Source organism: Tamandua tetradactyla, chromosome 6, assembly GCF_023851605.1.
Source record: "Tamandua tetradactyla isolate mTamTet1 chromosome 6, mTamTet1.pri, whole genome shotgun sequence".
In the NCBI taxonomy this organism is placed as follows: Eukaryota; Metazoa; Chordata; class Mammalia; order Pilosa; family Myrmecophagidae; genus Tamandua; species Tamandua tetradactyla.
In genome coordinates, this window is record NC_135332.1 from 69598554 (window position 1) to 69619396 (window position 20843).

At 41.1% G+C, this 20843-nt stretch overlaps 1 non-coding gene across 1 annotated transcript; it reads left to right on the forward strand.

Moving 5' to 3' along the window:
- The first annotated feature begins 331 nt into the window (after positions 1–331).
- On the forward strand, positions 332–403 carry TRNAW-CCA (transfer RNA tryptophan (anticodon CCA)). Its single transcript has one exon. It is a non-coding gene; the product is annotated as a tRNA-Trp (tRNA).
- Positions 404–20843: the final 20440 nt, after the last annotated feature.

Below are 20843 nucleotides of genomic sequence, written 5' to 3' on the forward strand. Positions count from 1 at the left end.
TCCGGACTGCAGCCTCCGGCTCCGCACCTCCTCTAGCCGGGCCCCGCCCCCACACCCCGCCAGGTCCCCATGACCCCTGGCTCCGCCCCCGGCCTCCCGGGCTCTTCATCCCCCGCGGCCGAGATGCCCTTTGTCCATCTGGGCCTGGGGGCCTGAGTCGCGCCCCGCCCAAGTGCCGGCGCCTACAGGCTGCTGGGAGCCAAGGGAGCGCGCCGCCTCGTCCTTTTCCTCCTTTTAAATTCGACCTGAAGTTCACATCCAGTGCAAGGAAACAGCGGGATCTTGAAGCAGAAGAGAGTCTTAAAGGAAGAAAAGTACCACTAATTCTTGTGACCTCGTGGCGCAATGGTAGCGCGTCTGACTCCAGATCAGAAGGTTGCGTGTTCAAGTCACGTCGGGGTCACACCTCATCTGTTTTCTCAGCTGCACACCCAGAAATTCCGCCAGCTCCAATCCTGGTGTGCACGGATAGCTGGACATCCCTATCCCTCTTGAGAACTCTTGTCTAAGGAAGATGGGCGGCATCTTTTCGGGGATGCTTTGCGGAAAGCGTCAGGTCCCTGGCACTGTTCCGCGGAAACTCCAGCTTCTGAGTCGAGGCTGGCTCTCCGCTGCCTCTGGGCTCAGGGCCTTCCCTGTGGGCGCCGGTTGGAGGAGGGTCCCGGCCGGGAGGTGGACGCTCAGCCTCCCCAACAGGCTTTCATCTCCTGCGCTGCCACCTTTCTCTCCTAACCCTCTAGGGGCCCTGGCTTCTCCTCATCCAAAGCAGTGCTGGTTCCTCTTAGGAGCTGCTTGTTGGCTTGCTTGCTTACTTTATTTTTACTTTAAGAAAGACATTTATTTGAACTTTTTTTTTTTAATGGTTGTGTTTGTAAAAATAAACCAACTTGAATATTTATTAAATGCATCTACCTAGTTGACCAAAGAAATCCCACATGACTTCTCCCTTTAAAAAGCTTCTCACAGACCCATGGAGCTTGCTTTCTTTTCACTCTTCCTTATGAAAAAATTAAAAACGTACAGAAAAATAGGATTGTAAACAGGTAACCCCCTCTACCAGTCACCTGGGTGACTTGGAAAACAGGCCTTTGCTCAAGGAGGCCCTTTTGGTTCCAGGGATCCTCTGAGGGTTAACCCACAGAGTGGGCCCCGCCCTTCTTGGGTCCAAGCAATCCCAGTTCCGCCGCACTGGGAAGTGGCAGACAATATTCTTCTGTCCACTGCCATCTCCTCCACTGGGTCTCTCGGCCTGGGAGGCAGTGCAGCTGTCCGCACACAGAGCGCCTCAAGCTCTGGGTTCAAAACACACCTGGAAAATCCAGAAGTTAGAGGACTCCACAGCAGCCGCAAGTCAAAGGGGCTGGATCCATGAAATCTCGCCAGGTGGTCCAGCCTTCGCACCGTGACCTGCCAAATACCGGGGGGGGGGGGGGGGGGGAACGACTCTTTTGTACCCCCCGTAAACCCCCGCCCATGATCAGGACTAGATAAATCGGTAGAAATCCACTTTTTTCAAAAAATGGCAAGAGAGCGTTCCTCCTAGGTCAAGCTCTGTTGACCCGCGCCAGGAAGCTGCTAGGGCTGCAGAAACTCGCACTGCGGCAGAGGCTGGTCCTGCGGGGAGAGGGGAAGCGTCAGCAGGAGCAGGCAGAGGGGTTCAGAGCATTGTTGGGGGAAAGGAGCCGAGGTTCCCTGGGTGGAAGCCCCCAAGGGACACTAAACGAGAACTGACTTGCTGCAGAGCTTAAAGTGGGGTGGGGGGAGGTCAGGGCACCCAGGGCCAGCACAGAGAAACCCAGCCCCGCCCGCGCACCCTGCTGCTCTCAGAGGCCACCTCCACGCAGGATTTACAACGCGGGGGTGTGGTGGGTGGGGTCAAAAGCCAGATGGATAAAAGGTAAAATTGGTGTCACGTCTTTCTGTTATCCCCCCAAACCGTACGTTTCTGCTATATGCATGACCTTTTTGCAATGAGTACTGTCTTTGGAATACCCTGTCATCAACTCAGTTTTCCAGTGTAGACCCAATTTGGTTAAATGGCATTGAGGTTTAATTTGGTGCCTTTCCTTTCCTTTCTTTACTTTTTTCCTTCCCCCATCCTTTCTTCCCCATCCCACCTCCCCATTCCCCCCAGTAGAGTTGCACAAGAATAAGGTTAGATTTATCTATAAGATGAAACTCCAGGGATGAGCACCCAAAATGTTGAGGGAGCTGTCCCTATGATGTCTCTTCATGGTAGTAGATAAAGAAAATGCTTCCCCCCCACCCCCACCACCCAAAAAGGAATAACCCCAAAAGGAATATTCTTGGTGGGGAATAACCCTGCTTTCTTTCCCAATGGTTAGTTCCGGTTCCCGGCACCTGGGATGGTGACATAGGAGGTGCAGAGGTTTTCACACACCCACCTGAGTCCCCAAAGGGGTGTGGTTACTGCTTTCCCATGTAGAAAAGTAATACATTTGCTGAATGGAATAACGTGGGAGGGGATGAAAGTGGAACTAAGAAAGACATTAACTCTTTCAGTAGATTTGAGTAAAGAAAAAGGGGGGGGGTGAGGGTGTAGGAGGCAAATCACAAGGACAGATGTAAAATCTTTGGATTTTTAAAATTGTTAGCAATTCTGTTTTGACATGGCTTAGTGTTTTCTGTTGTTGTTTCTCTTAGAATTCTGTGCATTGTGAAGACTAAGATGTGTTGTTTTTTTAAAATAGTATTCACAGGAGAAAGGATCAAAAATAAGTAAATAATAATAAGTTTTTGTTTTCCCGGTGATATTTGGCATGACAAGATTAACAGTGCCACGTGCTGGGTGGCCCCATAAGAGGCACAGGATGGAGGTGGAGGGTTAGGGGCGCAACACAGAAATCCCACTGGGATAGACTGTCCCCTTCCTTCCCAGGAGTTTTTCTCACTCAGCAAATACTGTTGGAAACCATAATTTTTGATGGCATAATTTTGATATCATCAAATAGACGTGCCAGGGTTGATGCTGATATTTTAGCATCCCTTATTGTCTGGGTTGTCTTTTTCCTACTAATTAAACAGGCTAAAGGACTGTAACGTTTAGTATCAAAGGAAAAGGGAAATAACATTACCCAGGGTGTTTTTTTTTTAATTAAAGTTAATTCATAGGAATAAATAAAGCTGCAAGAACAAACATGGACATTTTGAATAGAAGAGCTGTGAGAAGAGATCAACGCAACCAGATACTGAATTTTTTTTTTTTTTTGAGCTGAGCACCTACTGTGTGTCAGATGCCATGCTAGGCACTCCTTTATTGTCTCCTATAAGCCTCACAACAACTCTAAGAGATGTTTTACAAATGAGAACAAAAGAAGTGACAAAATCATGTTTTGAGCCCCTGCAGTCTGGTTCCAGGGCATATACCATGACACAGAGATGGAGGGTTAGCAGTCTCTGGATCCTCAGCAGTGTAGTCAAGAGGCAAATATAGAAGCATTTTGATTTGGATGCTTTGGTGGACTTCTTACACCCAATTAGTACCTTTAGCTGTGGCCTGAAGATATAATTATCAGGAAGGGAAGGATATGGGAGGACTATACCAGACATGGTTGAGGGGTGGGCATCCATGGAAGTCAGATCCTGCCCATAGCAGTTCCACATCCTCTGCCTTTGCTATCAGCCTTGACATGCTTTCCCTCAGCACGCTGCAGATACTGAATTTTGTCTTAAAGTATTAATTTGTCAAAACTCAAAGAACTGCATAATTAAAATGTTTCTCAAAGAACTGCATAATTAAAATGTTTGCATTTTATTGTTTGTAAATAAGAATTAAAAAAAACTGTTAAAAAAAAAAGACAGGAAATAAAACACCTTGGCAGTAACACATGTATATATGGACTAATGGAACAAAATAGAGTGAAAAATAGCTCAAATATATAGGAGAAGTTACTAAGTGTTAAAAACATTTCAAATAACTAGAAAATGATAGATTATTCAATGAATGGTGTTGGGACAACAAGAAAGCCATGTTAAATTCCAAAGAACTCAAAAATTTAAATGTAATGCTCTTATACTCTAAGCATGCCACAAAACTCAGGATCTATAAAATATATACAATATGTAATAAATGTGATAAGTTAAAGGTTAAAAATATTTCATACACCAAAAAAAATCTTAAAATTAAAAGAAAACAAGGTGGGGAAAGATTGACCAAACATGTCACAAAAAGGCTATTTTTTTAAAAAGACCAAAAAAAACATGAAAGAAAATAGGCATGTTCTATTGAATTATGTACCCCACTTCAAGCATGTTCTTTTTTTCTTTCTTTCTATCCTTCTTTCTTTCCTTTTTATTGTTAAATACAACATATATACAAAGAAAAGGAAAAAAAGCAATGATTTTCAAAGTTTACTTCAATAAGTGGATACAGAACAGATTACAGAGTTTGTTATGGGTTACCCTTCTACTGTTAAGATTTTTCCTTCTAGCTGCTCCAAACACTGGAGGCTAGAATCAATAGTTTTTTCTTTTATGTACAAAATAACATATATACATAAAAGCAATACAGGGCGGGCCATGGTGGCTCAGCAGTCAAGAATGCTTGCCTGCCAAGCCTGAGGACCCGGGTTCGATTCCTGGTGCCTGCCCACCTTAAAAAAAAAAAAAAAAAAAAAAAAGCAATACATTTTAAAGCACATCTCAGCAATTAGTTGTAGATTTCAGAGTTTGGTATGGGTTACAATTCGACAATTTTAGGTTTTTACTTCTAGCTGCTCTAAGATACTGGAGACTAAAAGAAGTATCAGTATAATTCCACAGTCATAAACCCGACCTTCTCTGTGTAACCTCACCATCTCCTTTGATCTTTCTCCCACTGTTTAGGGGTTGTCAGGCTATTCCCATTCTAACTTTTTCACGTTGGAAGGGGCTGTTGATAATATGGGGTAGGGAGATGGAACTAGTTGATATTTTGGAGAGGCTGGCACCTCTGCATTTCAGCACTTTTCTGGTCCAGGGACCCATCTGGAGATTGTAGGTTTCTGGAAAGTTACTCTAGTGCATGGAAACTTTGTAGTACACATGGTCTTAATACACATTCCTGTGGGTATGAACCCATTTTAAATAGGGCCTCTTGAAGGTATTTTTAGTTAGGGTGTGGCCCAACTGAAGGATGGTCGGCCTTCATATGCATTACTGGATGCCTTATAAAGAGCAGAAACCAGCAGCCAGAAGTTGGAGAAGAGTACAGGGACAAGCCAGAAGCAGGACGTTAGTGGAAACCAGAGGAATAGTTGCGAGGACAGGACATGGCCCAGAGACAGAAAGCAGAGACACAAGCTAAGGAACCCACAGATGGCCAGAAGCCAGCATCAGAATTCTATAGACCTGGGGAAAAAGCAAGCCCTGCTGATATCATGATTTTCTATCTCTTCCAGCCTCAAGACCATGAGCCAATACATTTCTGTGGTTTTAGCCAACCACACACTGCTAACACCTTTCGTTGGGAAAGGATGAAAACAGTTCACAGAAAATGAAATATGAATATTTCAAACATATGAAAAGGATCTGTTTCTTTCAGAAATGCAATAAAATTGAAATTTCACTGAGTTATCCTAAACCCATGAAATTTGCATGACCAGTATAGATGGGTAGGGTAAGAATTTTCCATGAGAGTGAAACAGTGGGGAATGCAGAGGAGATTTTATTGAGGCGCCAGACACTTTGCATGGCTTTCAAGTGTATCCTCCACAATTCTTATTAGATGAAAGGGCCATGGAAGACTCTAATTATATATTGTAAAATTGGTATAAAATCCTTATTGGGTTATCAGAATAAGAATTCCCAATGAGGGACAGGTAGACATTATTGTGCCTTTAAATGGGCAACCCTGAGAAAGACACATGATCATGAAGTCTTTTGACTGAGAATGAATAAAATAAATGTAATTATGAGTGAACATAAGATAAATCTAAAATTTGTAAAGTTCTTTGTAAATCTGGGAAGATCAATGTGTATCTCAGAAAAACTGTCATAATACCTCAGATTAAAGGAAGCAAAAGCCACTTGGTGATTAAAGGTAGACCAGAACCTGTCCTCTAGGGGGGAAAAAATGCACATTTTGAGTCATTTGACAAACTTGTAATACAGAGAATAGGAGAGATAAAAACTACTGTATTCAACGAATTACAGGGATGTTAATAATTGTCACGTCTGACACTTGAAATTATCTTAGTTCTTAGTAAAAACACATTGAGAAGGCTAGGGGCAGATATCAATTGTGCTGGTTTGAAAGGATGTATGTCCCCTAGAAAAGCCATGTTTTAATCAAAATCCCGTTTTGTAAAGGTAGAGTAGTCTGTATTCAATATTGTATGTTTGAATCTGTAATTAGATCATCTCCCTGGAGATGTAACCCAATCAATAGTGGTTGTAAGCTGGATTAGGTGATGACATGTCTCCACCCCTTTGGCTGGCTCTTGATTAGTTTCTGGAGTCCTATAAAAGAGGAAATATTTTGGAGAGTGAAAGAAATTCAGAGAGAGCAAAGCAGAATGACATAGCCACGAGAAGCAGAGTCCACTAGCCAGTGATCTTTGGAGATGAAGAAGGAAAATCCTCCCGTAGAGCTTCATGAAACAGGAAGCCAGGAGAAGAAGCTAGCTGATGATGCCGTGTTCTCCATGTGCCCTTCCAGATGAGAGAGAAACTCTGACTATGTTTACAATGTGCCTTCTCACTTGAGAGAGAAACCCTGAACTTCATCAGCCTTCTTGAACCAAGTATGTTTCCCTGGATGCCTTAGATCTGACATTTCTATAGACTTGTAACTAGGACATTTTCTCAGCCTTGGAACTGTAAACTTGCAACTTATTAAATTCCCCTTTTAAAAAGTGGTTCCGTTCCTGATATATTGCATTCTGGCATCTAACGAACTAGAACATCAATGTATATGGTGCCTAATCTTAAAGAGTTAATAAAAAGTTATTGTGAGTGTATTTATGTTTCTGTATGTCTGTGTATGTGGGCGTATGTACTTGTCTACTTGTGTGTGTATATATCCAAAGAAAGGGAAAGCCAGAGAAAGTGAGAGAGACTTTAGGTGCACACACACACACAAAAGCAAATGTCAATCATATTAAAAACAGGTGATCTGTTGATGGATCCTTAGACTACCTCCATGCATTGGCAAACATGAATAATGCTGCCCTAAACATCAGTGTGCAAATGGGTATTCGTGTCCTGCTTTCAGTTCTTCCAAGTATATATATAGTAATGGAATTGCATGATCATATCGTGACACTATATTTAGCCTCCTAAACACTGGCCTTCAGAGGGGCTGCCCACTGTACAACTCCACCAACAGTGAATACTCACCTCTTTCTCTCCACGTCATCTCCAGTAGTCGTATCTTTCTGTTTATTTTTAAACAGTTTTATTCACACACCATAAACCCATCTTAAGTATATAATCAGTGGCTCCTGGTATAATCACAGAGACATGCATTCACCACCAAAATCGATATGAGAATGTTTCCATTTCTTACACCAAGAAGAGGAAAAGAAGAAAGAAAAAAAGAGAAAAAAAAAATCCTTTACTCCTCCCTTATAGCCCCTCTTACTGAAATTTGGCTTTAGTGTATTGTCTTTGTTAAATTAATGAAAGAATATTACAGTGTTACTGTTAGCTCCAGAAATTAGTTTGCATTAATTTTATTTTTACCATTAACCATCCCATTTTTAACACCTTGCAATGGTGACATACATTTGTTCTGACTCATGTGAAAACTTTCCTACATTTGTACAGTTAGTCACCATCATTGTCCACTCTATATTTCACTAAGCTATACAGTCCCAGTTTTTAACTTTTATCTTTGCTTCTGGGGCCATATCTGCTCTGAGCCTTCTTCTTTCAACCATACTCAAACCAAACTTTGTTCATTATCCTTACAATATCATCTACCATCACACAGTATTGTTCTATCCATTTCTGCACATTTACAATCCATCTTGCTAAACATTCTGCATTCCTTAAGCATCAAATACCTTAAACTCTCTTTCTCCCTTGATAAACTGTGCTTCTAATTCAACTCTCAGATTTTGTTCATTATGCATAGTTCATATTAGTAAGATCATACAGGGTTTGACCTTTTGTTTCTGGCTTATTTCACTCAACATAACGTCCTTGAGGTTCATCCTTGTTTTTGCATGTGTCATGACTTTGTCCCATCCTACATTATTCCTTCATATGTATATACCACAGATTGTTTATCCACTCAAAAGTTAATGGACATTTGACCTGTTGCCATCTGTTGGCAATCGTGAATAATTCTGCCATGAACACTGGTGTGCAAATGCCTTTTCATATCATTGTTTTCAGTTCTTCTGAGTATATACCTACCAATGGGATTGCTGGATCATATGGCAAAACTATACCTAGCTTCCCGAGGACCTGCCACCCTGCCTTCCAGGACAGCTGCACCATTTTACATTCTCACCAACAGTGAATAAGTGCATTTATTTCTCCACATCCTCTCCAACACGTGGAGTTTCCTGTTTGTTTAATAGCAGCCATTCTAGTAGGTGTAAAATGATATCACATTGTGGTTTGGCTTTACATTTCCCTAATACCTAGTGAAGTTGAGTATCTTTTCATATGCTTTTGACTCATTTGTATTTCCTCTTTGGAAAAGTGTCTATCCGTGTCCTTTGTCCATTATTTCATTGAATTGTTTGCATTTTTGTTGTTGAGTTGTAGGATCTTTTTATATATTCTGGATATTAAACCCTTATCAGGTATGTGGTTTCCATATATTGTCTCTTTACGTAGGGTGCCTCTTTAGTTTCCTGACCAAAGGCTTTGATGTGCAAAAGTATTCAGTTTTGAAAAGTATTCATTTTTTCCCCTCTCTCACATTTTTCTTTCATCATTTTGAGCTATTCAGCTGAATTGGTCCATGATTTCCCTCCAATACATCCCATAATGCTCATGAGAGTGGGGAGCAGTGGGTGGTATGCAGGTCATGTGGGGAGTTGTTTAAACACCTTTGTTGAAGTGTAACTGGCATCCTGTTGGGGGCACAATTCTATTCATGGACAATGATGGGTGTTGGTGTTTAATCCAGGACACCGTCCGCACAATCTTGACCGTTATCACATGACCCACCCTACCCCACATTTCCCTGTGGCCTTTTGTAATTACTTCCTGTCCCCTTTCCCACCCCCTTTCCTAAGCAACTCTTCACCTGCTGTCCTTCACCCTTCATTCATTTGCATGTTGAGATGATTTTTTTAAATGGATATAACTATGCAGTTTATATTCTTCTTGCCTGACCGCCTTCCACCACATCATTGTTTGCGGTTTCTCCTGTGTTGTTCTGTGTGCACAGTTCACCTCTGGCATAGCGTAGATGTGCCACAGTCTGCATACGTGTTCCCCTGTGGGGGGTCAGTTGACTGTAATTTTTATGTGTGTCATAAGTCAAATTACTATAATTCCTGTGAAAGTGTTTGTATGAACATGTGCTATCACTTCCTAGGTAAGTACTTATATGTGGAAAAGGTGGATCATATGTTGATTGAATATTTAAGATTTAAGAAACCACCCAAAGATTTCCCAAGTGCTGCTGTCATTTCACCTTCCCACCAGAGTTGTAGGTGATTACCAGTTAATCCTTACTTTGCATCTTACGCATTTGTTTGTTTGTCTTTGTAATATCACAATCAAAGAACGCTAAGGGTATCACAGAAAAATCAATATACTATAATTCACAAAATCTTTACATAGTAATAAAAATGCTTTATTTCAAATGAGTATTATTGTGTGCTTTTTTTCCCCAAAACAAATTATTTTAATATTGTCGCAATCAAATTTATGTATGTTCCTTTGAATCCTGCTTTTAGTGTCAAGTCTATGAACTCATTCCCTAGCCGAATCCAGAACACTTCCCAGAATATATTTAGTAGTTTTATATTTTGTCTTCAAGGTCATAATTCAATTTTAATTATGTTGTGTATATGGTGTGATAGTTAAAACAAAGTTTTTTTTTGCCTTTGGATTTCCAGTTGGTCCAGCCTCTCAGCACCAATTTTTGTAAAGACATTCTCAAAAAAAAGAAAATGCTTTAGCACTCCTGTAAAATATCATCAGGCATCTGTAAGATCACAAACATGAGAAGGCGCCCACACTCTATGCCTTCATTCAGTCCTTTCTGGAAGTTCCTTCCTGAACAATGAGGAAAAGAGAAAAAAGAAAAAGCCTCCAAACTGAAAAGGAAACCTTGAACTCTGTCTATTCATGGGTGACATGATCTATGATAAAGGAAACCCAAATATCCACAAAAAATCACTGTTCTCCTTTCACATCCAAGAGATCATTCATTTGGTTTGTTTCTATGGAATCATCAAAAAAGAAGCAACATTTTTTTCTGTTTTATTTTTTACTCATGTCTACTTATCAGAGTGGCTATATATTTGACAGTTCTGTAGCACACAGTTTGACTTGGCCAAATGGACATATTAATGCATGTATTCAGACTTCATATTGCTATCATAATGGAATGTGGGGATGTGCTATCACCTCAGGATGAGAAATGACCAAGAAACTAAGACCTAAAGGGTGAAATACATGTATATACTATAATTCATAACATTTTTGCTTAATAATAAAAATTGCTTTGTTTAAATATGAATAATATAGTTGGACTCTTTCCTGAAACAAATGATTTGGTATTGTGGAAGTCAAATGTATCTAATTTTCCTTTATAAATTCTGCTGTCCATGTCAAGTCTAAGAACTAACTACCTAGCCCTTTCCTGAAGAATTCTCCCTATATATTTCTAAAACATTTATGGTTTTATGTCTTATCTTTAAAGCTATGCTTCATTTTTAATTGCTTTGTGTATAAGATGTGATAGTGGTTGGGATAAATTTCTTTCCTGTGGATATCCTGTTGGTCCAGTGTTCCAGAACCAATTTTTGAAAAGATTATCTTCAATAAAAGCGTTTATACTTTTGTCAAAAATCATTGGATGCTCATAAAATCATGAACATGAGAAGGGCCCATCTTCCACCCCAGCATTCAGGATTTTCTGGAATTTCTAGCCAGAACAATGGGGAAGACAGAAGAAATAAAAAGACTCCAACCTCAATCTCTTTCTATTCATGAATGACATAATCCTACATTAAAAAAACAAATATCTACAACAAAAATACTAGAACCAATAAACGAATTTTGCAAAGTAGCAGGGGACAAGATCAACATGTAAAACTCAGCTTTGTTTCTATACAAAGGCAATGAATTATCTGAAATCAAAATTAAGAATATAATTCCATTTACAACAGTATCAGAAGAATAAAATAATTAAGAATATCCAAATATCTACATCTTCTGCTCTGAGCACTACAAAATATATATGCACAATGAGAAATCTTTATTCAACTGTAAGACAGTGCTGGTACATGAACTAGAAGATTTACTATTGGTAGGATATCAATATTCCACGAAATGTTCTCAATATTCATTATTAACCCTATCAAAATACCAGCAGCTTTTTTGATGAGAGCCAAAATACTGAATCTATAATTGACACTAAAGTTCAAGGAGCCCTGAAAGGCCAAAACCATCTCAAAAAGAACAACAAGGGGCAGACTCACACTTGTGATTGCAAAGCCTACCAGAGAGGTGGTTGATACTGGCATAAGAACAGGCAAATATACCAGCAGAACAGAGTGACGACCCAGAAACAATCCCACACATCTTTCAGCAATTTCTCATTGACAAGAAAACAAAATCCATCTATGGAGAAAGAATAGCAGATTCGACGAGAGGTGCAGGCACAAGTCGTATCCATGTGCTTGGACTATGTATTAGTTTGCTAATGCTGCTGGAAAGCAATATACCAGAAGTAGAATGGCTTTTCAAAAGGGAATTTAATAAGTTATAAATTTACACTTGTGCTGAGAAAATATCCAAACTAAGGCACCAACAAGAGGTTAACTTCACTCATGAAATGCTGATACCATGCGGAATATCTGTCAGCTGGGAAATCACATGGCTGGCATCTGTGTGTCCCTTGTTCCTGGGCTCCATTGCTTTCAGCCCCTGTTTCCTATAGGGGTTGGCATCTGTGGGCCTTCACTTAGCTCCTCCTGGATATAACTCTGGGTTATGGCTTGTCTGGCATCTCATGGGAAGGCAAAGTGACATGGCGACATCTGCTGGGCCCTGCATCTCCAAACATCTGCATCTCATGTTGGCTCTGTTAGCTCTGAAGCAACTGTTCTCTAAGCATCTGCATCTGCTCTGATGTTTCTTCAAAATGTTTCCCCTTTTAAAGGACTGCAGTAAACCAATCAAGACCCACCCTGAATGGGCAGACTCACATCTCCATCTAATCAAAAGTCACACCCACAATTGGGTGGGCCACTTCTCTGTGGCCATAATTTAATCAAATGTTTCTGCCCCACAGTACTGAATCATGATTGAAGGAAATCGCTGCCCCTACAAGACCAGATCAGGATTAAAACGGCTTTTATGGGACATATAATAGCTACAAAGTGGCACATTTCACCCTCTGGACGCCAAAAAGACATGTTCCTTCCAAATGCAAAATACATTAATTCCATTACAGTATCACAAAGACCTAAACCATCTCAGTTACAAGTAGAACACGGAGTCAAAAGCAGTACAAAATCTCACCGAAGTCCACAGCAGGCATGGTCTCTTCTAATGCAAAAATTCTCCTCTGGCTCTGGACCTGTGAAATTCAGAACAGTTATCTGCTGCCAATATACAATGAAAGGACAGTAGTAGGATACATGTTTCCACTGACACGGGGAAATCGAAAGGTAAACAGGGGTCTTTGGACCCAAACAGTTCTGAAAACCTGCAGGGCAAACTCCAATGGATTTCAAAGTCTGAGAGTTGTTTATCCTCAGGGCTTTAGAAAGCAGCAGTCCTGCCCTTTCCAACAGCCTACTCAGTATCCTTCCTCTCTCTCCAAATGCTGGCATGAGTTGCAAGACTGAAGCCTACTGGGGGGGGGACCACATCTTTCTTGGATCTACCCTTTCTGAACATCAGGGCAACATCCAGGATCCGTGTCATCTCTGGGGCACATGCTCAACCCCTGCAGAACAATGCAGAGGCAGCCAAGCTCCCCCAACCCCTGGTTTATATGCTCTACCTTCTCTGAGGCCTGGGGTGGCACAACTCTTCCTGAGCAAGGAAGCAGAAGACCCACCCTCTGCTTCCTGGGCAAACTCACCCTCATGGTTCTGCCTCAGAAGTCATTTTTCCTTTAATTTGTCCCTTTTCTGCCCTTTTTAGCCCAGACTTGCAGTGGATCTGTTCATACAGCTTTTGCAAAAAAAACTGTTGATTTTCCATGTAGTACACAAGGATGAAAGCCATCAGACAATAGGACTTTCCACAAATCCTTCCTGGATAACCCATCTCCATTCCTTACTTGTCCTGGAAAGGTTGACAGCTTCCATGTTTGGTTAAATCCATTCATGAGGCCCTCTTCACTGATGTCTCAGTTTCTAACAGCCAAGAACTTTCCAGACCATCAATCTGTTTTCTTTGTACCTAAGAGTTCAGTTCTCAATTTGTCTCTTTCTTATCACATTTTATTATAAACTGCAAGGAGCAGCCAGACTGCATTTTCCGCACTTAGTCTGGAGATTTCTTCTGCTAAATATCCAAGTTCATCATACTCAAAATCTGCCTGCCATCAGTGAAGAATGCCTTCTTTCCAGTTTGCAACAACACATTTGTCATTTCTGTCTAAAGCCTCATCAAAGTATCATTACAGTCCACATTTCTACCAACTGTCTCTTTAAAGCAATTCAGGTCTTATCTATTAAAATCTTCACAGATTTTTTTAAAAAATTTATTTATTAATTAAAAAATTAAGAAACCAAATAAAACATCAGCATACATAATCAGTAATTCACAATATCATCACTTAGTTGCATATTCATCATTTCTTAGAACATTTGCATTAATTCAGAAAAAGAAATAAAAAGACACTAGAAAAAGAAGTAAAACAAAAACAGAAAAAAAATTATACCTACCATACCCCTTACCCCTCGCTTTCACTGATCACTAGCCTTTCAAACTAAATTTATTTTAACATTTGTTCCCCCTATTATTCATTTTTATTCCATATATTCTACTCGTCTGTTGACAAGGTAGATAAAAGGAGCATCAGACACAAGGTTTTCACAATCACACAGTCACATTGTGAAAGCTATATCATTATTCAATCATCTTCAAGAAACATGGCTACTGGAACACAGCTCTACATTTTCAGGCAGTTCCCTCCAGCCTCTCCATTACGTCTTGAATAGCAAGGTAATATCTACTCGATGCGTAAGAATAACCTCCAAGATAACCTCTCGACTCTGTTTGGAATCTCTCAGCCATTGACACTTTGTCTCATTTCCCTCTTCCCCCTTTTGGTCGAGAAGGTTTTCTCAATCCCTTGATGCTCAGTTTCAGCTCATTCTAGAGTTTTTCTCAGTCCCTTGATGCTGAGTCTCAGCTCATGCTAGGATTTCTGTCCCACGTTGCCAGGAAGATCCACACCCCTGGGAGTCATGTCCCACGTAGAGAGGGGTAGGGTGGTGAGATTGCTTGCTGTGTTGGCTGGAGAGAGAGGCCACATCTGAGCAATAAAAGAGGTTCTCTTGAGGGTGACTCTTAGGCCTAAATTTTAAGTAGACTTGACCTATCCTTTGTGGGGTTAAGTTTCATATGAACAAACCCCAGGACTGGGGGCTCAGCCTATAGCTTTGGTTGTCCACACTGCTTGTGAGAATATCAAGAATTCAACTTGGGGAAGTTGAATTTCTCCCCGTTCTCACCATTCCCCGAAGGGGGCTTTGCAAATACTTTTCCACTCACTGACTGAATCACTCTGGGGATTCATCAGGGCATCACTCTGAACAAACAAACAAAATCTCATGTCCTACCTGAGATTCCAAGTACTTATGGTGTTCAATCAAACTATCTACATAAGTTATATTAGGAAATGCACTAGTCAAAATATAAATTTTGTAACAAATAAACATTTTTTGCTTTAGTCTCACACATAAGGTGACATTTTAAAATATTAATTACCATTTATTTTCAGCACCCTGCAGTAATGACATTCCTTTGTTTTTCCTCATGCAAAAACATTTTTTAAATTGTACATTGTACATTTCACTATTATTATACACTCTAGGCATTCCTAGATTATACCATCTCAATCTTTAGCATCTATCTTTCTTTCTGATTTCATTTATGTCCCCAGCCCTCCTCCCTCTATCATTCTCAAATGCAGCTTCATTCAGTGTTTTAACATAATTGTTAGGTAGTATTGTGCTGTCCATTTCTGAGTTTTTGTATCCAGTCCTGTTGCACAGTCTGTATCCCTTCAGCTCCAATTACCCAATATCTTACCCTATTTCTATCTCCTGATGGTCTCTGCTACCAATGAAATATTCCAAGTTTATTCACTAATGTCAGTTCATATCAGTGAGACCATACAGTAAAATCTTCACAGATTTTGATCTTCCTTTACCTTATCCATTTAAAAAGCCATCCCAACATGTTTGTGGTATGCGCAGACATCAGCACCCCAGTTCTCTGGCACCAAGTTGTATTAATCAATGTTCTCTAGAAAAAATGAAACAGCAGAAGTTCTGTAAATATGAGATTTGTAAAGGTGTCTCATGCAACCAAGAGAATGCAAAAGTCCAAAGTTGGTAGGGCAGACTGTGAAGCTGGGAAGTCAGATGAAGGGTCTAGTTGAACTACACAGGAGGGTCTCACTGGCTGAAGAAGCAGTGAAAATTCTCTTTTCTTCCTTAAAAGTCTTCAGCTGATTGGATGGAACCCAACCGATCGGATTATCTTTTTGGCAGAGACACACCCTTAGTTGATTGTTGATATACTTAGCCAAAGTTGCAATCAACTGACTGATGAGTTAATAAACTAGATTTCTGGTTTATCAACCAGCCATGAAATATCCTTGCAGTAATGCTCATGTCAGTGCTTGCCTGACCAGACAACTGGGCACCATCACCTGGCCAAGTTGCTGCCAGAGCCTAAAAAATTACAGTTTCCTACCATGTATCACACACACAAAAAAGGAGAATGGATCAATATAAAAAATTGAAAATGGATCAATGATCTAAATAAGAGTGCTAAAGCAATAGACTCTTATAAGAAACTATAGGGACTGTAATGAATTTTGCTTTGGCAATAGATTCTTTACATTGTTCATCAAAAGCACAAGCACCAAAAGAATATATAGGGAAATAATACTTCATGGAAATTTCAAGGAGGACGTTACCAGAAAGTGAAAAAACAAAGCACAGAATGAGAGAACAATGTTGGCAATCATGTGTGTGAAAGGGTTTTATATTCAGTGTGCATGAATAATTCCTACTATTCAACAAAAAAGAATCCAATTGTAAAGTGGACAAAAGATTTAAATATGCATTCCACCAAAGAAGATACACAAAGATTCAATGAGCATTTGTAATGATGCTCAACATGAAATGCAAATTCAAAATATAATTAAACACCACTTCTCACTCCCATTATACTTATTATGAAAAATTTTGAAAATACGAGCTCAAAAGTATGGAGTCAATGGGTTCCAGTTGTACTACTGATCAGACTGTAAACTGATGTAGCCCCTGCAATATGTCTGGCAATTCCTCAAAATGTAATTAGAATTACCATATGATTTAACCTTTCCATGCTGTGGTATATATACAACATAGTCGAACAGGGACTCAAAGATATATTTGCATGCCAGTGTTATTATTCACAGTAACCCAAATGTAAAAACAACCCAAGGGGCCATTGACAAATGAATTTTAAAACAAATATGATATGTTGTAGTTGGCAAGTTAAATTGGCTCCTTGACCTTAAGATAAAAGCTATCAAAAAGGGAAAACCTGAGCTGAGGACTCTGATATTGCCTCAATATCCATCTGCTTGCCAATAAAGTAATTAGAAAAGTGTCATATCCCAGAGGGAATGACGTAGAATGCCCCCCTTAAAGACCTAACGGGTGTAGTATGGTGGTTCTCATCTTACCCCCATTAATTCAACATCTCTCTCCTCAAATCCCAGATGGGTTCTGGAGGATGACAGTGGACTGTGAGCCAAGACGTGACTCCAGTGGCTTTATTATTACAGACTAAGGGACTCTGCAGTCCATATTACTCAATCATTGATTGATAAATGATTTCATCTGCCTGTTGATCAGGAAATGGTGAGCAAGTGAGATGATCAGATTTGACACATTCAATCCAGTGGGTGGAAGTTAAATATTAGAGGGTCTCAAGTGCTCTGACCAGTGGTAAAATTAATAAGGTTTCAGTGGTTTGGGGTATCTCAGTGATGTCTCCATTGCAAAGGACAGATTATGGCATTGCATACCTTCCTTCTCCCGGGCATAACAGTTTTCCTTGGGTTCTGAAGGCAGCATATTCTAAGTTGGAAAAAATCTCCAAGTCAGATTTGGATGGACAGAAAGCAAGAAAGGACTGTGAAGGAGAGCCAGGGCAAGGTACATGCAGACAAATCCTTGGACCACATAAGTAAGGATATCTCATGGTCTTTAAGAGCATCATGTGGATTTCATAGATAGCCTTACCTGAGAATCACAGCAGTAAACACTAGGGTTGCAGAACAAGATGCCATCTTCCTCAGCAGAGAATTAGCACTATTTGAAAAGCTGGTTCTGGCACGAAGGTGGGTTCTGGTAATGATTGACAATGTAATCACAGGATGGCCAGAGGTCCTCACCAGGAGCCCAGAGCTGATGCTCCCTCTAGAACTTAAGGATGGACAGGTCCTGCAGTAATGCATGTGTACTCAGTAATTCTGACCTATTAGATAGGAATTAAGAGATCCTGGTGCCCACAGCCCACATGTGGGCCACATCATCCCCAAGAAATAGTGGTTGTGCAGACCACTCAGTGCAGGTAACTCTCTACGCTAGTCCATCAACCACTAACTAGGCCATTGCTTGACCTTTAGGCTTCTTAAGGAGAGTTACATGTCAAGTCATTGAGCTCCCAAATCCAAGGGTACAAATGGTCTTCTCTAGGTGGTCTTTTAAAGACTCTCTCGGTAGGTTCAAGATGTAGCGCGAGCCCCATATGTGCACCCTCTTTCCGTCCACTTCCCAACTGCACTTGGGACTCTTTTATACACTTATAGGGGGGAGGGACTAATCATCTCCTCACTGTTTCTCAGCCAAGTGGCCTCTCTGTCACACTGTCTCCCTCAGAACTTACTTGGCAATCAGATCTCTTAGATTCTTAGCGGAATCTTCCATTTTAACATGTCCTTACAGGGCCCTGACCCACCCTTGAGGACGGAAGGGTGGTCTGCATTCCCTCCACCCTGGAACAAAGTGCTTCCTGGGCCTCCAATCCTGACCTGGCCAAGACTCAGGGCCATGTCCACAAAGGGCCCAAACCCACAGGTATCTTCATCCTCCCCATGGTCCCGGACACCGTCGAGTAGAACCTGAACTTCCTGTGGGTGTCTGAACTACCTTGAGGAGATTCAGGAAGGGCTAATGGTTTGTCCAGGGACAGGCTTCATGGGAATAAAAGGTGATTCCCATGCCTTCTTGTATCTGGTGGGAATTGATTCAGTCTGGGCATGTCTTTGGCTCAGCCATTCCTATGAGTCAGGAGAGGGTCCACGGCCCACGGGAGGGTCTTCCCCCTCCCATGGAGTCACCTTTCCTGGAGGCATCCAGACAAGGTGGACGCAGTTCCCTGCCAAGGGAGGGTCAATTGCTCAGATTCCTCCCAAGCACATTCCAAGAGTGTTTTGTCCACATTCCCACTCTTCTCCCACATTCCTCTGTGGAGGGGCATTGGGTTGGCCCAAATGAAGAGTAACACTGCTTGGGATGCAGATGCTTGACCCCGAGGGGTGGATGTAAAGGCTGCCCAGCAGTGCAGCAAGTCCAAGGGTGAGGGTGTTAGGAGTGGAGGAGTGGGGGCTTCTCATAGGGGCAGCACCAGCTCAAAGAATAGGGGCCAGGAACCACTGAACTGTGCAGTAACAAGGCCGGCTGCACCCCCCCTGCCCTACTGGACCCCCAAGCCTCGGATGCCCCAACAACAACATGGTCCACCATTGCAGCAATCAGGACACTCTCCAACTTTTACTATCAGAAAGAGGATCAATGTGAGCAACAATGAGGTTGTGGTGGAGAAAAAAGGGTTTGCAGAGAGTAAAGAGAGAAGCCTATGGCCAACACTCCTGAGACGAGAGTTGTGTGTTGGAAATTGCACAGGAGGGTCAAGGTCCATGGGTAAGCGTTCTCATCATGCACAGCAGGTGAAGGTATCTTGGGTGTAGACAGCACAGGGACACTGCACCTTCATGGGAAGGGCAAGGGGTGCTCTGCAACCCTGCACTGGGAACTGTAAGCCTCCATGATGAGGTTCACAAGGAGAATATTATACTGTTGGTGAAGCAGGTGGCTGGACCTTGAGGCATATGTGCAGTGCTGGATGCTGATACCCAGTCTGTGGCATCACACGTTGAACACATTTTAGTAGGCTTGTTTTGGGTGTCCTTACAGGGAAAGAAAGTCTGAAACCATTTTACATATATTGAAGGATCGAGCAAACGGATAAGGTGATGTTGTTGGGAGCAGACCTCACACTGAGAGAGGACACACTTAAATGTGGAATGAAAAAAGGCAGGAAATGATCCAGAGGGGCAAAAGAACTGGAAGTATTGGGGTGAATTTAGGATATCTATGGGAGATATGTCTACACATATATAGAAATACCCACATCATACGCATACACATATATGTCCACATATACACCAGTCATGCATGCTTGTGTATGAGTCTCATGTGTGTGTGTGTTCACGTGGCATATTTCACATCTCCATCTGCTCTAAGTGAAAACAGACAAGATCACCCCAGTAACAAGAAACACATTCAGTGACCTGACTATGGTCTCTAAAACCAAGCCCAAGATAAACAGATTGGAACACTTATAGGGGAGGCTGAATCCACATCAGCATCATGTAGGAACATGATAACCCTGGAACATTTTCTTCAGGGCAAATGTAAAAAACTGATAAAAAAGAAGAAATTTTAAAAACCAAGTGAGTATTTCATAAGGAATCCTACCAGCTCATACGGTGGCATAGTAGCCACAGCTGGGACATTCAGAGTATGGAAGTAAAGATTGATTTTTTTTAATGGGAAATAAAGAAATAAATTATAAATTATAAAACTCCTCCATAATTATTATTAGATGGGCCAGGTGGGTGGGGCACTTACTATATATTGTAAAATTGGGATAAGGTCTTCAGAACACAATCAAAATTAAAATGACCGTGAGGGACAGATGGACATTACTGCGCCTGCAAATGGAAACTCTGAACAGATGAAGATCACAGAGTCTGCTAACCGAGAATGAGGAACAAAACTGCATTATGAGTGAAGCTAAGATAAACGTAAAATTTGCAATGTACTCTGTAAAAGCGGGAAGAACAACGTGTATTCTCAATTATGATGCAGAAATACTTCAAAGGAAGCAAGAGGTGCTTGGTAATTAATTATAGATTAGAACATGTCCTGCAGGGCAAAAACTTCTATCTTGAGTCATCTGACAAAATTAAAATAGGAAGATTTTGGAGAAGATAAACCAATGTATCCAAGTAAATACGTGGCCATTGATAATTGTCAGGTCCTGATCACCGAGAATATTTTAATTTTTAGTAAAGACACACTGAGAGGATTAGCTTTAAAGGCCAATGTACATGGAACCTAACCTTAAATAATTCAAAGAAAAATTTATTGTGAGTGTTCATGTTTGCCTATGTC